Genomic DNA, 14,039 nt, shown 5'->3' with positions numbered 1-14,039 from the left:
TCTCCACCTGCCATCTCCAACTTTGCAAGACTTGTAAGCTGCAGTGAGAATGTTCAAGTGATATACTGACTACTACAATATTAATATTGATGGTGTATTTTCCCTTACCATTGATATTTTCTGTTCTTTTACTCAGTCTGTAGTTTGCAAACAATGAACTTCCTTATAAACTTTTTAATCTGCCTGAATATTTTACAGTATGTAATAAAAGTTTAATTAATCTGTCTCTAAACATGATATCCTCACTTTTTGTATGATATAACATTTTTTCCATCAATCTATACATGTACAGGATGTGTCCTATTTAGTTTATATAGATTCCTTTGTAGAACCATTCATATGTACTGTATATGCAGTATACTTATACTTAATCTGCCTTATTGTATAACAGCATCTCTTCATATAGCTCATTGTATTGTTATTTATTTTATTAGAGGACTTATTCCTTCTTTCGATAAAACTCTCTTTTTAATATTTTTTCTCTGCATGCAATAATGAATGGATGGAAATGCATAATATAAAATTTTTATGTACATTTAGTCCAGTATTTTGTAAGACTTCGACCACAGGATTGTAGTCAAAGTAAGGCATGTCGCTTTCTAAAGTGAAGGTCAAGTGTCATTAAGAAAGCCAAATTGCTTTAGCCAATAGCTAAAAGAAAATGAGGCTTACATGGGCAGGAAACACCACCAATCTCATTGTACTCTGAAATTAAAGCATAGAACAAATACACCATCGGCGATACTGTGCATGAAGATGTTATCCTGTGAGGTGCCTACCACGCAAGATGTTGACTCACAGAAACTTATCTTCTGATTCTGGCTTTAGGTCTTTCAAATCTTTCTCCAAAATTATATAGTGCAATATTGCCCAATTAATGCTTAAGGACATGGCAGCATACAGCTAGAGGCACTGCAAGTAATCAACGCAAGTTGGGACACCTGAAGGAATTGTTTGCATCAACTGTTAAGGCTTAATTAACTTTCACTGTTGCAGAAGTGCTTTAATTTGTAAATAATTGCTTATTTACTGAAAAATGCCTTTTTGCATAACTCTGAAAACTGCATTAATTTTGAGTCTTTGGCAACTTGAACTTTGTTATAACCTATGGCAGTTTACTGCTTACCTTTGTACCCTTAAAGATTATTTGCTGAACTTGAACTGCTTAAATATTAAGAAAAACTAAAAAAATGCGGGTGTTCCAAAACATTTAAACAGCAATATATATAATTGGTAGTGTATACTCAATTATCCAAATGGTAGTTGCAGGGAAGCTTGAGCCTATTACAGCAAGCATCAGACAAAATTCAGCAACAATCCCTGGAAACAGCACTAATTTATCACAGTATACATGCAGCATATTTATGTATCTATTTCCAAAATAAAAAAAAAACATAATTACACAACAAATTCTATGATGATATTTTTTCTTTGAAGAATAAGAAAAAAATAGTGTCAGGTGGGCTTATTTAGGTATGACTATGTATAGCCTATAATTATAAGCAATCATGCAGAAGTTCAAGTAAATGAAGCAGACAACCTGACAGTAGGTGTTCTGAATTCTTTGCTTATTAGAAGACTTTGGAGGCTAAAATATAAATTCTCGTATATAATATATATACTGACATTTAAACAAAGAAAAATGAGACATCGAGACACAAATAATTAAAATCAGTTTCCACACAAAACTACTATGCTGTGTACATATGAACATTTTTCAACATGCCTGTTTTTCTAGGCATATTAAATGTATTCTTAAAACCATTAGAACTGTATCTAAACAAAAGAAAAACAGAGGCTTTAATGAATAGATTACCTTGATCATTTAATCAGCATTTTTTAATTGTGTTCTCATAAATGTCAGTTGTGGACGATGGTTATTTAACTGACCATATCTGAAATTATTAGTTTGTTATAAAGCAAGAAATATTATTTTAATATCTGACACATATCAAAAACAAATTTTGAGGATGGTGATTTGATCTCCAGGATAGCTAATTATAAAACAGATTAAAGATGAAACTGTGTAATGTTCGCAGAAGCAGTTTAATTGATTGTGAGAGATGGCTGGCAGTTTATCCCAGTCAATACATCCAGACCGTTAGATGGAGTCCTCCCTGCAACATGGAGGTGCCCCGGATTCCTTCAGGGCATCATGGAAAATGGAGTTCGGCTTCATAGACCTGCTGGATATCGTGGGGGCCGCCAGGGAACACCGCAGGGAGACACGAAGATTATTGTTTCTACTATAACCCGGAAGTACTCCCAAGTCATGGGGACGGAAGGACAGAAGTACTTCCGGGCTGAAGGAAAATATAAATCATCTTCTGACCCGGAAGTGCTATTGGATCCTGAAGGACAGGAGCGTTTCCGGGTGAAGGACTATTTAAAGGAATTTGGGAAACCCAGCAAGTGGAGTCGGAGTTGGGAGGAAGTGTGATGGAGCTGCTGGGTGGAGAGGAGGATTATTGTATTGATTATTGTTGGTTATTATTGTATACTAGCAAAATACCCGCGCTTCGCAGCAGAGAAGTAGTGTGTTAAAGAGGTTATGAAAAAGAAAAGGAAACACTTTAACATGATTGTCAATGTAATTGTTTTGTGACTGTTATGAGTGTTGCTGTCATCAAGGATTTGATTATCATTATTTCTTTCAATCAGGTTTGTATTTGGAGTATGTGTTGTGTTCAAGTTATATTCCGTGTTTGTCAACCTTTGTAAATATAACAGGTTTCATTCATCGAAGTGTTCACTACCCAGATCAGTACTCGTGAATCTAAGATGTTTAACAGGCATTCCCGGTATTAAGTTGTGGATTTGCCTGTGAATATTTAGCAGCAGCGTGTCTATGAACTTAATTTAAACTTAAGCTTTACACCTTGCTTTCCTATTGATATGTCTACAAAGGCTTGTTCAGATTCAGAGGGTTGTTCCTTTCTTACTGCATCAATAAACAGCTCGTCTTCCTCTTTATCTGAGACATCACACACTGCATGCACGGGTTTACCTTTCCCAGTCCTGCAAACTTTAGCGAAGTGGTTCAATTTACCACATTTTTTACACTGTCTTCCTTTAGCTGGACATTGTTTTTTTATACCGTGTGCTTTGTTTCCGCAGTACCTGCATTTATGAATATGCTTGAATACATCACACGCTTTTGTGGGTGTACTGCATTCACAGTCAGTTCACGTGAGCCGCTCGGAGTACATGCATCGAAGGTTCTCAGCTGTGGTTGTGCTATCTCGTGCGATCTTGCGATGTCCACGGCTTTATTTAATGTTAGCTCTGACCCGGCACTTTCTGTTTTCTGTCGCACTTTCGCTGAGTTTGTGCCAAACACTATTCTATCCCTGACCATCTCATCTTCGTTTTCATAATCACAGTCCTTCACCAGCAATTTTAACTCAGTTACAAAGTGATCAAAAGTCTCGTTTATGCCCTGCGTCTTCTCATTAAACTTGTATATCGCGAATATCTCGTGCAATCTTGCGATGTCCATGGCTTTATTTAATGTTAGCTCAGACCCGGCACTTAAAAGTTTCTCTTGCACTTTTGCTGAGTTTGTGCCAAACACTATTCTATCCCTGACCATGTCATTTTCGTTTGCATAAGCACAGTCCTTCATCAGCAATTTTAACTCAGTTGCAAAGTGATCAAAAGTCTCGTTTATACCCTGCGTCCTCTCATTAAACTTGTATCTCGCGAATATCATATTCGTCTTAGGCATGACAAACGCCAGCGGCAGCGTGTCTATGAACTTAATTTAAACTTAAGCTTTACATCTTGCTTTCCTATTCGTTTGCATAAGCACAGTAATTCATCAGCAATTTAAACTCTGTTACAGCAATTTTAACTCTGTTACAAAGTGATCAAAAGTCTTGTTTATACCCTGCGTCTTCTCATTAAATTTGTATCTCACGAATATCGTATTTGTTGTAGGCATGACAAACGCCAGCAGCAGCATGTCTATGAAGTTAATTTAAACTTAAGGTTTACACCGTGCTTTGTTTCCGCAGTATGTTTGTATGCGTCACTCGCTTCATATTTTTTTGCTGCCTTCTCAATTGTGTAATGCTGACGGACGGCCTTATATGGACAGGCACTCAATTACGTGGGAGGCGTGACGATGAGGAACGCAACTCCGCCTCACACGGCGACAGAACTGCAGGCTATGGCTGTATATATGCACATAAGTAGGTTCCAGTTATGACCATTACACGTAGAATTTCGAAATGAAACCTGCCTAACTTACAGTAAGCTGTAAGGAATGAGCCTGCCAAATTTCAGCCTTCTACCTACACGGGAAGTTGGAGAATTAGTGATGAGTCAGTCAGTCAGTCAGTCAGTCAGTGAGGGCTTTGCCTTTTATTAGTATAGATTGTGGAAGTGGAGGTGCTTTGTGCACAGTATATAAGAAATTAAATTAATTTCTGATACTTTTACCTGGTGTCTGGAGTGTTGTCTGCGGGTTTGGAGGAGCGACAGCGCCCTCTACTGTCACATGGTATAAAAAGTGTATGGTTGAGTTGATGGGCTGAGGTGGACAATGCGGATCATCTGTTTTATTAATAGTCTTGTGTTTTAGACAGAACAGAAAGCCAGTATCTTTTCCACTTCTGAAAAAAGTAATATACTGAATGTTCTTACGGGGGCGAAAAAGTACACAGTGGTAAATATTGTGGGTTTTATAGATTATGCATGCTCTCCATGTGCTTGTGTGAGTTTTTATATGTATTCTCTGTTTGTCTCCCCACATTCCAAACACGTGTTTAAAAAAATAACTCATAACTACCTTCTTGATAGTGAATCTGGGTTTATGCATGACTATGACCTGCAGTAGGATGGCGGCGCATTCAGGGTGGGCTCTTGTATTGCACCTAGGAATAGGCACTGACTCCTCAAGACAACAAACCTGGATAGGATGTTAGAATATAATAATAATAATAATAATAATAATAATAATAATAATACATTTTATTTAAATAGCTCTTTTCCCAGGATGGAAGGGTGAATTTTCTTACCAGCCTACAGTTAAGCTATTTCAATATAAGGTTTTACTCTAATCTAATCTGATATTTTACTTTTGAATTGATGTAATGGTCTTCAGAGTTTAAAAACAAAATGCATTCTAATTAAAATAATATGAATATAAAAGTATTTAATGTAATATGTTATATCAAGTTATGTAATCTCTGGAACATTTTACCCTCCCACATCTAAAATCTGGACTCCATTGGACAGTTTAAAAATGTTTTTAAAACTCATTTATTCTGAAAGGCCTTTGCACTGTGAGCCCACTGTTTTGTATGATATTCACCGTTGTCCATTATTGCTTTGTTCATGCCAGTTTTACTGTTGATTAATGTTTACTTATTGTTTTAACTTTAAATTTTGGTTTAATATTCACTGTTGTTTTAGTACCAGGATTTTACTCTGTGAGGTAACCTTGAATGTCATGAAAGGCACCTTAAATAAAATGTGAGGTGGTGAGGTGATACACTGATTCTCATGCACGGCTGTGTCACTCATTTCAAGAAAACCAGTGAGAGTTTCACAAGCTCTTCTCAATGGTGTAAGGCTTTTGAGAAACAGTACCCCCATAAAATATGCATTTAAGGTGCTTACCTTGGATCAACTTGTATAAATCTGAGATCTTATGATGTTAGACTTCATTCTGTGACAAATTCTTTGCTTTTTGTAAACCAAAAGTTGTCTGTAAAGTGTCTGTTTTACTGACAGTTAAACTGAAACTGATTTTTATAAGGATGCCTTTATTACATATAACATGTGCAATAATCTTAACTTTTAGCTATCATAGTTTTAAAAGTGTGTCTTCCTGATCTTTTATAGCACTGAAGAACATCTTAAAGCTTAAAAAAGCTGTTAGTCTTACACATGTTAAAATTATCCTACAAAGACTACCTTTCAAATAGTTTATTCTCTTGTCAAAGAAAATAAAAGATGAGTTTTCTCTGATTTTTAAAATTTATTTTAATTATTAGTCAATTGTAATAAGTAGTTCAGATTAGAAATACTGAGAGTTTGGGAATTCAGGTGTTTTACGTAAAAAGAAGATGCAAAATGTAAGAAAGTAGGAAGATACTGTATGTTGGGTTAATATTTGAGTGATATGTGGTACTGAGGTTAAGAGCTGTATATAAAACCATGATGTTACAGCATCAGATCAATACCTACAGTAGTTCATGTTGTGGCGCCATAAAACACTAAATTGTGGTTCACACTAGAATATTGCAGCTCTAAACAGTTGCAGCTCCACTGTTCAGGCTTTGTTGAAGGTGTCAACACAAGTTTAGGGGGTCTTCAGCTTGCTGACAATCACTTGTAGTCTTCTTCAATCCCCTCTTTGTCACTCAGTCACTCACTATTTCCATTTCTGTGTTTTTCCACACTTCTTACTGTCTTCCTAATGAAGGCCTGAGACATATGCACTCAGCACACATCCGTGAGCATTGCTGGGTGCTTGCTGTACCAGACGATACTGCTGTGATTGATTGGCACATGATAAATAGTGTGTTAGCCCCAGAGTGATATAATAATACATAATGAATATAATTTATATATATACATGAATATAATGTATATATTATATAGATATTTTCTTTAGTAAGTTTACAACTAAAAAGCGACTAAATCAATATAACTGCATCAATTTTCGTATGTGTTCCATCTATTTAAGTTGGAAAGTTTACTGGCAATGTTAGACCATTCCATATCAATAAGATCACAAAATTGTCTTCCCACCCTTTCTCCATTACAATCTTGTAATTGTTTTTCACATGTTATCCAAAACCAGAAATTCTTACACATAGCCTAAGTGTGGATTGTACATATTATGGATATCATGCTGCAAAGAAGAATTCTGACCCAACTTGACAACATCAGATGATCTTTGATTAAATATTCATGGTTTTAACTTATCTTACAGAACAAAGATTCTCTAAATGTAGCACAATACATTTCACTTGGTTTCCAAGTTCACAGAGATAAAAGATGTTTTTATTTCATACTTGACATAAACATTGAAGGCAAATTCTTGCTAATGTTTTTATTACAGTATTTGCTTAGGTCTATTAAAGATAATGGTAAGGTCAAAGTCAAATCCTCAAAGACAGATCAGGATGGGAAGAATACTTTTATTGACATGTACAGTACATAGATTCATTGCAGAAAGAAGATGACTGAATTACAGTTCTTAATTACATTTAAATACAGCTAATTACTGGAGTATGTGATTAGTGAGTACTTCTCATGTCTTTTCCAATTATTGATAAACCGACCCTCTGTGTCAGGAGTTGGCTACTCTGGATTACACTGCTTCTTATCAATACTTGAACTTGTGCAAAAGTAACAGCTGGGTCACAGATTAAGAGGCTTTAATTAAAATGTCTTCTAAGAGTACTAAGGGGCAGAATCTGACATTTAACAAGAATACAAATCATTCAGAAAATCAATATATAATCAAACAGTGATAATGTTCACTATAATATTAAAAATCAACTCTGACAGTAATGACTAAATAAATCTAAACGTTCTTTTTGCATTTGAGTAATTTTGTAAATCATTAGTAGCTACACAACAGCATGTTAGTATCCTGAAAAAGAGTATTAACTAAGATATTCTTTACAGAATTGAATATTATAAACTGCTTCTTGTACACTATGTAGCATTTTCTAGTGTTTAGAAAAACAGGAGACATATTTATCCAGAAGGTGTATAAATTTTTATTTAGTAGAAATTAATCATGTTTTATAGCTCTGGAAAATGCTTGCTGTGCAAGAAATATTTTGATATATATTGTGCTTACAATCAATAGCAATGCTCCATTCACAAACACATGCACTTATCAGAGGCAGTGAAAACATATTGTAAAGTTTACCAGTGGCTGGACACTGCTGATAAGGAGAACATAGAAATCAGCACAGAATACTAAAATACTGCAAGGATATAGCAAACAGAAAATATTTTTGCTGTATTACCAGTTGATATTTTAACAACGGTTCCCTACTCACTAAAAGCCAAATTTGGCATACTGTACTTTGCAAATTAAAAATTAAATATCAGCAGAGGTTGTGTCTCAAAGTCTGATAATAAAAAGACAGCAATTTCAAGGAACAAGTAACATTATTTGGGATCCTGAGAATATTTTAGATATTATATTGTATTTTATAGATACAAGAATAAAGTCTTACTAAAGCAAACTTTTGTAACTTACACCTTGCTTATTCTTAGTAAGCCTTTAGTATATCAAAAGAAAGAAAGAAAGAAAGAAGCTTTCAAAACAGACTAATATGTCTATACCAGACCAGCACAGGTAAGGTTTTTTCAAGCAAACATTTTGTTACTAAGTAACACTTGTCCTCATGACTGATTGACAGTTTTTCACTGTTTTGCATACAAAGGTGGACGGGTTCTATGAAAAGGGGGTGGCTTAGTAAAGTTTAAAATGTCACCTACTTTTAAGGAACTCTTTATCATTTTATTTATTTTTTATTTAATTTTAAGTCTGCAGCATTTCAATGTTGTGTGCTGGCCTATTGTCTTCTTATTAATTGCAGCTCTGTATTAGAGTGCTTTGCAAATGTTCTTACACATGATATTCAAATATTTATTTTTTATTATAAAAAGGTAGAGATAAAGTTATAAATATGAAAGTTACAAGTCAGAAGTTAAGTCAAAAACTGAAATCTGAATACTGTTGCAAAATGACTAACATTTTGAAGATGTGAACATTTCTGATTTCCTGTATTTTAACACACTGACTGCTTGATGGATGTTAAAATTGTGCAGTGGCTGGCACAGCTGTTTTGCAGCTCCAGGGACCTGCCCAGCTATTAACTGTGGAGACTGCATGCTTTTCCCAGGTGGGATTTTCTCTAGGTACTCCTGTTTCCCTGTGAATGTTTCAGTGGCATGTATATATTAACCTTGCACAATATTTTTACTGAGCAATATGTACAAACAACTGGTAAGTAAAAACATATAAACACAGACACTTTGTTAATGTGAGGTGAATTTAGATATTTTTATATATACTGTACTTTTTTATTGAGTTGAATCTGGATATTTCTTTTTTTATTAGGGGTATTAATATTTAAATTTTTTTGAAAACTGCTACATCATATCTGTTCTCTACCTATTTTTAGAGTGGCTTATATTTTGTGCTCCAGTCACTTTTACTTTTGGTTGTTGTTGTCTATAAGAAACACAGAAATATGCACTGAGTAGAGAGGGCAAATTAAAGTCTGATTTTAGTTTTCTGATTTTATTCTATTAAAGAAATAAAAATTGATAAAGTAATTAAGGTTTGCTAAAGATGGAGATGGTTTGGGGGTTCCTACTTCTTAATCAAACTTCACTTTAGTAAAAATCTACTACTCAGTTTGGATTACTTTTGCAGATCCCAATAGTGTTTTTGGTTGTGCTCTTTGGGTTTGGTAATCTCTGAGCTCTATGTGGAATTTAGTGTACATCTGTCCCACAAGAGAGCCTCAAGATCAGCAAACTAACATCTAGGTTACTGCACAGGACATGAATAATGGTGAATATGGAGTACATAGTGAGAATTCAAGGTGGTTCTACTTACTACATAGGATATTACTATCCAGACATTACTTTTTAGTCAGTCTTTCATTATACAGGTAAGTGTGATCTGGTGTCAAATAAAACAAATTATCACGAGAAATTTAATTCATAGGAATGAAATCATAAAAAAGATGAAAACATTTTATATGTATGGGAAAATAATGATGATTATAGAAAAGAGATTCTTACCAGAGCATAACTTCACACAGTGCACTGTACATGAAGAAGAATTTTCTTTTAATTCAGAACAGTCTTATGTCTTACTCTACTCAATCTTGTAAGTGCATGCTGTGTTGTTTTTGATGTTGGCTTACTTTGTTTGGGTCACACAAGTCTGTTTTGTCAGCATTGTTTGTGAGGCAGGTGCCAACCCATGATGAGATGCCTTTGAAGCACAAGGTACACTTACATTCACTTGCACAGGACCAATTGAGAAGTGTGTACCAGTTAGACAAACTCATCCTTGGAATGTGAGAGGAAATGGATTTGGAGGAAATTAGTGAGAATGGGCAAAACTATAAAAAAATATAAGATGTTTGACAAAGAAGGGGAGACTATTCAGTCAATCATCTTATTTGGTTAGGTTATAGCTTGTTTCCCCCAATATATTATCCAGCTGCTATTTTGAAGGTTTTCAAGGTCTCTTTTTGAATTCCATGACACCATAGTTGGTTCCACACTCCCCCAACCATCTACTGGAAGAAGGTCCATTCCCAAATGAATATTTCCTTAATTCTCCTGATTATGTGATTCAGCATTGAACAGATTTCTACTGGATTGGGTGTATTCATGCCTTTGATAATTCTGAAGAAAACCAGTCCTTACTGGCTCAAAAATCTCAGCATTTTATCAATTTTCATAATTTAGGAAACTACTACTAATTTCACCAGAAAAGGCATTCAGGCAGAGATCAGCACTTACCTCCCAGGAAAGGTGTAATGTTCTAGAAATGCTAGACAACAATAAACTCATAAAAAAGGGATGGAAAAATACTCATAACAAATTTTGGTCCCTCCATCTATGCAGAGAAGCCATGAGTTCTGCCAGGTGAAGTGTTGGTAACATTACCTTTTTGACCACAAGTAAAATGCAGCATTACAATAGCAGTGATTTTTATGTATGTCTTGACAAACCATTTCTTGAATTTTGCACCAGATTTTGAACACCCTCACAACTCTTGAAGTAATACTCATTTTAAATTTTCTTATGACTCCATGGGGGTTAATATTAAAGGAAGCTGCAGTCATGCAAATCAGCATGCATATAATGATCATTTCCCCAAGTGTGGATGAGCATACATATCTGAATCGTAGGCGATAGCACAGTATAAGCACACAGGTGGTCATAGATACAAAGTGTATTGTGGTAGACAGCATATTACCCTGAAGATACATGGGCCTAATGGGTGGTTGATAGAGAAATGTTACACCGATATGGTGAGTTTTGCATTCCATGAGCACCTGGACATTCATGTTATAATTTACAAGCCTGGGTAGGTTCAAGATGGCTGTTGGATACTCCTAGGGTGATAGATAAATACAACCTCACAGAAGATAGGGGAGCATCATGGAGAGAGGTAAGGCATGGAACAGTGGATAATGATCAAGGACACTAGAGGAGTGAAGAACACTTACAGCCATGGCTAGTTTAACACTAGAATTACCAGAACCTACGAAAAAACTTGTAAATCCATCCCACCTTAAATCGCTTCTTAAAATCGTCCACAGCTCTCCACCAGCGTCTTTTGTCATCTAAATGTGCTGATAAAAATCAGGCTGCAAATAGCCGGCTATTCCATCCCCCCACCGACTTAGAATGTGCACAAACTTCTCCCAGCTCATGCCTTAATTGATTTTCTGGGAGCGAAGTGGAGTTTTGGAGTGGAAATAATAGATCGTTATTTGGAACACACGCATTTCATGTCTGTTTCGTTTCTGCAGTAATCTGTGTAAACACATTGTTAAAACAGAAACGTTTTTAATATTCTACTAGTAGATGACAAAATGTAGGCATAAACTATATAATGTATGAAGCCTGAAGTATCAAAGAAATACTTTCACAAAAGATATAAATCTAACACAACAATTGCGCTTTTATTCAAAAATATAACTGCAGAAACAAAAAGCTGCCTTAACATGCGACATTGACACCCATTTATTATGACTGCCTCCGTGGCGCAATAGAACAGCTGTCTACTGGGAATCAAAAGGTTGCGAGTTTGATCCTGCACCACTCTGTTTTGAGAAATAAACTGCTCTTAGTCTTACTATTTTAGAATAAAAACATACATTTGATTTTAGTCTGTAACAGCCGTTGTAATTTATGATACTTATAAAGGTTAGCTTTGGTTTTTTTTTTTCATTTCAAAATTCTACGCGTAACAGTCATAATGGTTGACAACATTCACCATGTTGAACTTTCTTATTTATGGCCCCATCTTCACGAAATTTGGTAGGTGGCTTCCCTGCACTAACCAAAACCGATGTACGTACTTATTTCAGTGGTATGATGCCACTGTCGGCCGCCATATTGAAGTTTGCAATGTCAGTAATTCTCCAAATTCCCGTGTAGGTAGAAGGCTGAAATTTGGTACTTATTTCGGTGGTATGATGTCACTGTCGGCCGCCATATTGAACTTTTCAACGGTCTTTGTTACTTATGGGCCCATCTTCAAGAAATTTGGTACACGGGTTCCCAACGCTAACTGAATCCTACTTACGTACATATATATGTTCATAGCCTGCAGCTTGGTCACCGTGTGAGGCGGCGTTGGGTCCCGCATCCCAACGCCTCCCACGTTGTTGGCTGCCTGCCTATATAAGGCTGTCCGTCGCTCCAGTCTCTACATTCCCTTCCTTGCTTCGCAACGGGATTCACGTCTCCCTGCTGATAACCACAGCCTTTTTATTTAATCCATGACTTCTCCGCTGTTTTATTGTTCATTTATTACGATTGTAGTTATTGTGTAGGTATTTTAGACTTCCTTTACATTGTTCAGGTACCCATTTCCTTTATCATTCCAACCATACCCCCATTAACATGTCTATTGAGGTGATCACCATCGATCAAAGAACTGTCACTTACCGAGTGGTTTCCATGCCCGGAGATGGCACCTACCTTTTCCATTCTCTTTGTTACATATTGCACAGCCATATCAGGCTCACTCTTGATATCCGGAGGAACATTGTGTCTTATGTATTGAATGACTGGGACAGGTTCAAGGTGTGGACTGATGACAGTACAGACGATAATTATTCTACACAGGAAGAGTGAAATGCTTAAGCCCTTCACCTATGCATCTGCATGTGAGTTGATGGCTGCCGCTGAATTGTTCGGTTGTCGCTTTCAAGTGTACTGAAATGGCCAAATATTTTACACCTTTCGACAACCGCCAATGCCTCTTAAACATCTTAGATTGACAGGTGACGATTTCAGTAGTGGACACTTTGATGTTTATGAATGTTTCAACTCTCAAAAGCTGGATGTGAAGTTATCGATGAAACCGGTTGTATACTTACAACGCTTGACAGATGCCGAATGTCTCTTCAACACAAGTCCTACAAATACTGTTGTAATAGAAACAAACCATGAAACTCAAACCGATTATGACAGCAGCAATCCAAGCTGTGAGATTTGAAACAAGATTACTGTTCACATGGCCAACTGTACGTTGCATGCACAAGAGTAAGCTCAGCGCATAGCTTGGTCATATTACAACCAGAGGACCGAACTCACAATGTGGTATACGAGATCCTTAAAAAATAATTATTGGTATATTTTTCCCTCAGTTTAAAAAGGTTTAATTTTCTTCTTAATAAAAATTTTAAGGCAGTACTTCGCCACTGCGAAGCGCGGGTATTTTGCTAGTACATTATATAGTTTATGCCTACATTTTGTCATCTACTAGTAGAATATAAAAAAGTTTCTGTTTTAATAATGTGTTTACACAGATTACTGTAGAAATGGAACAGACATGAAAAGCGTGTGTTCCAAACAACGATCTAGTATTTCCACTCTAAAACTCCACTTCAATCCCAGAAAATCAATCAAGGCATGAGCTGTGTTTGTGCACGTTCTAATTCGGTGGGGGGATGGAATAGCCGGCTGCTTGCAGCCTGATTTTTATTAGCACATTTAGATGGCAAAAGACGCTGGTGGAGAGCTGTGAATGATTTTAAGAAGCGATTTAAGGTGGGATGGTTTTTTCATAGGCTCTGCTAATTCTAGTGTTAAGTAATTGTTGTTGTATATGATTGTTTAATGATGCTTTTTGTCCATTGCTTTATGTTCAAATGTTGATTGCTATGGTCTGCGTCTTTTGAGACGTATGGTGCGGGAGGGAAGGGTTTGGTTTAAAAGGCACGCTGTATGGGAAGTTGAAAAAACAGGGTTAACAATAAACGATATTTGAAATGTTATTCTGAGTGTGTCACTAC

Source organism: Polypterus senegalus, chromosome 2, assembly GCF_016835505.1.
Source record: "Polypterus senegalus isolate Bchr_013 chromosome 2, ASM1683550v1, whole genome shotgun sequence".
NCBI lineage: Eukaryota > Metazoa > Chordata > Cladistia > Polypteriformes > Polypteridae > Polypterus > Polypterus senegalus.
Note: the sequence above shows the minus strand (reverse complement) of the source record.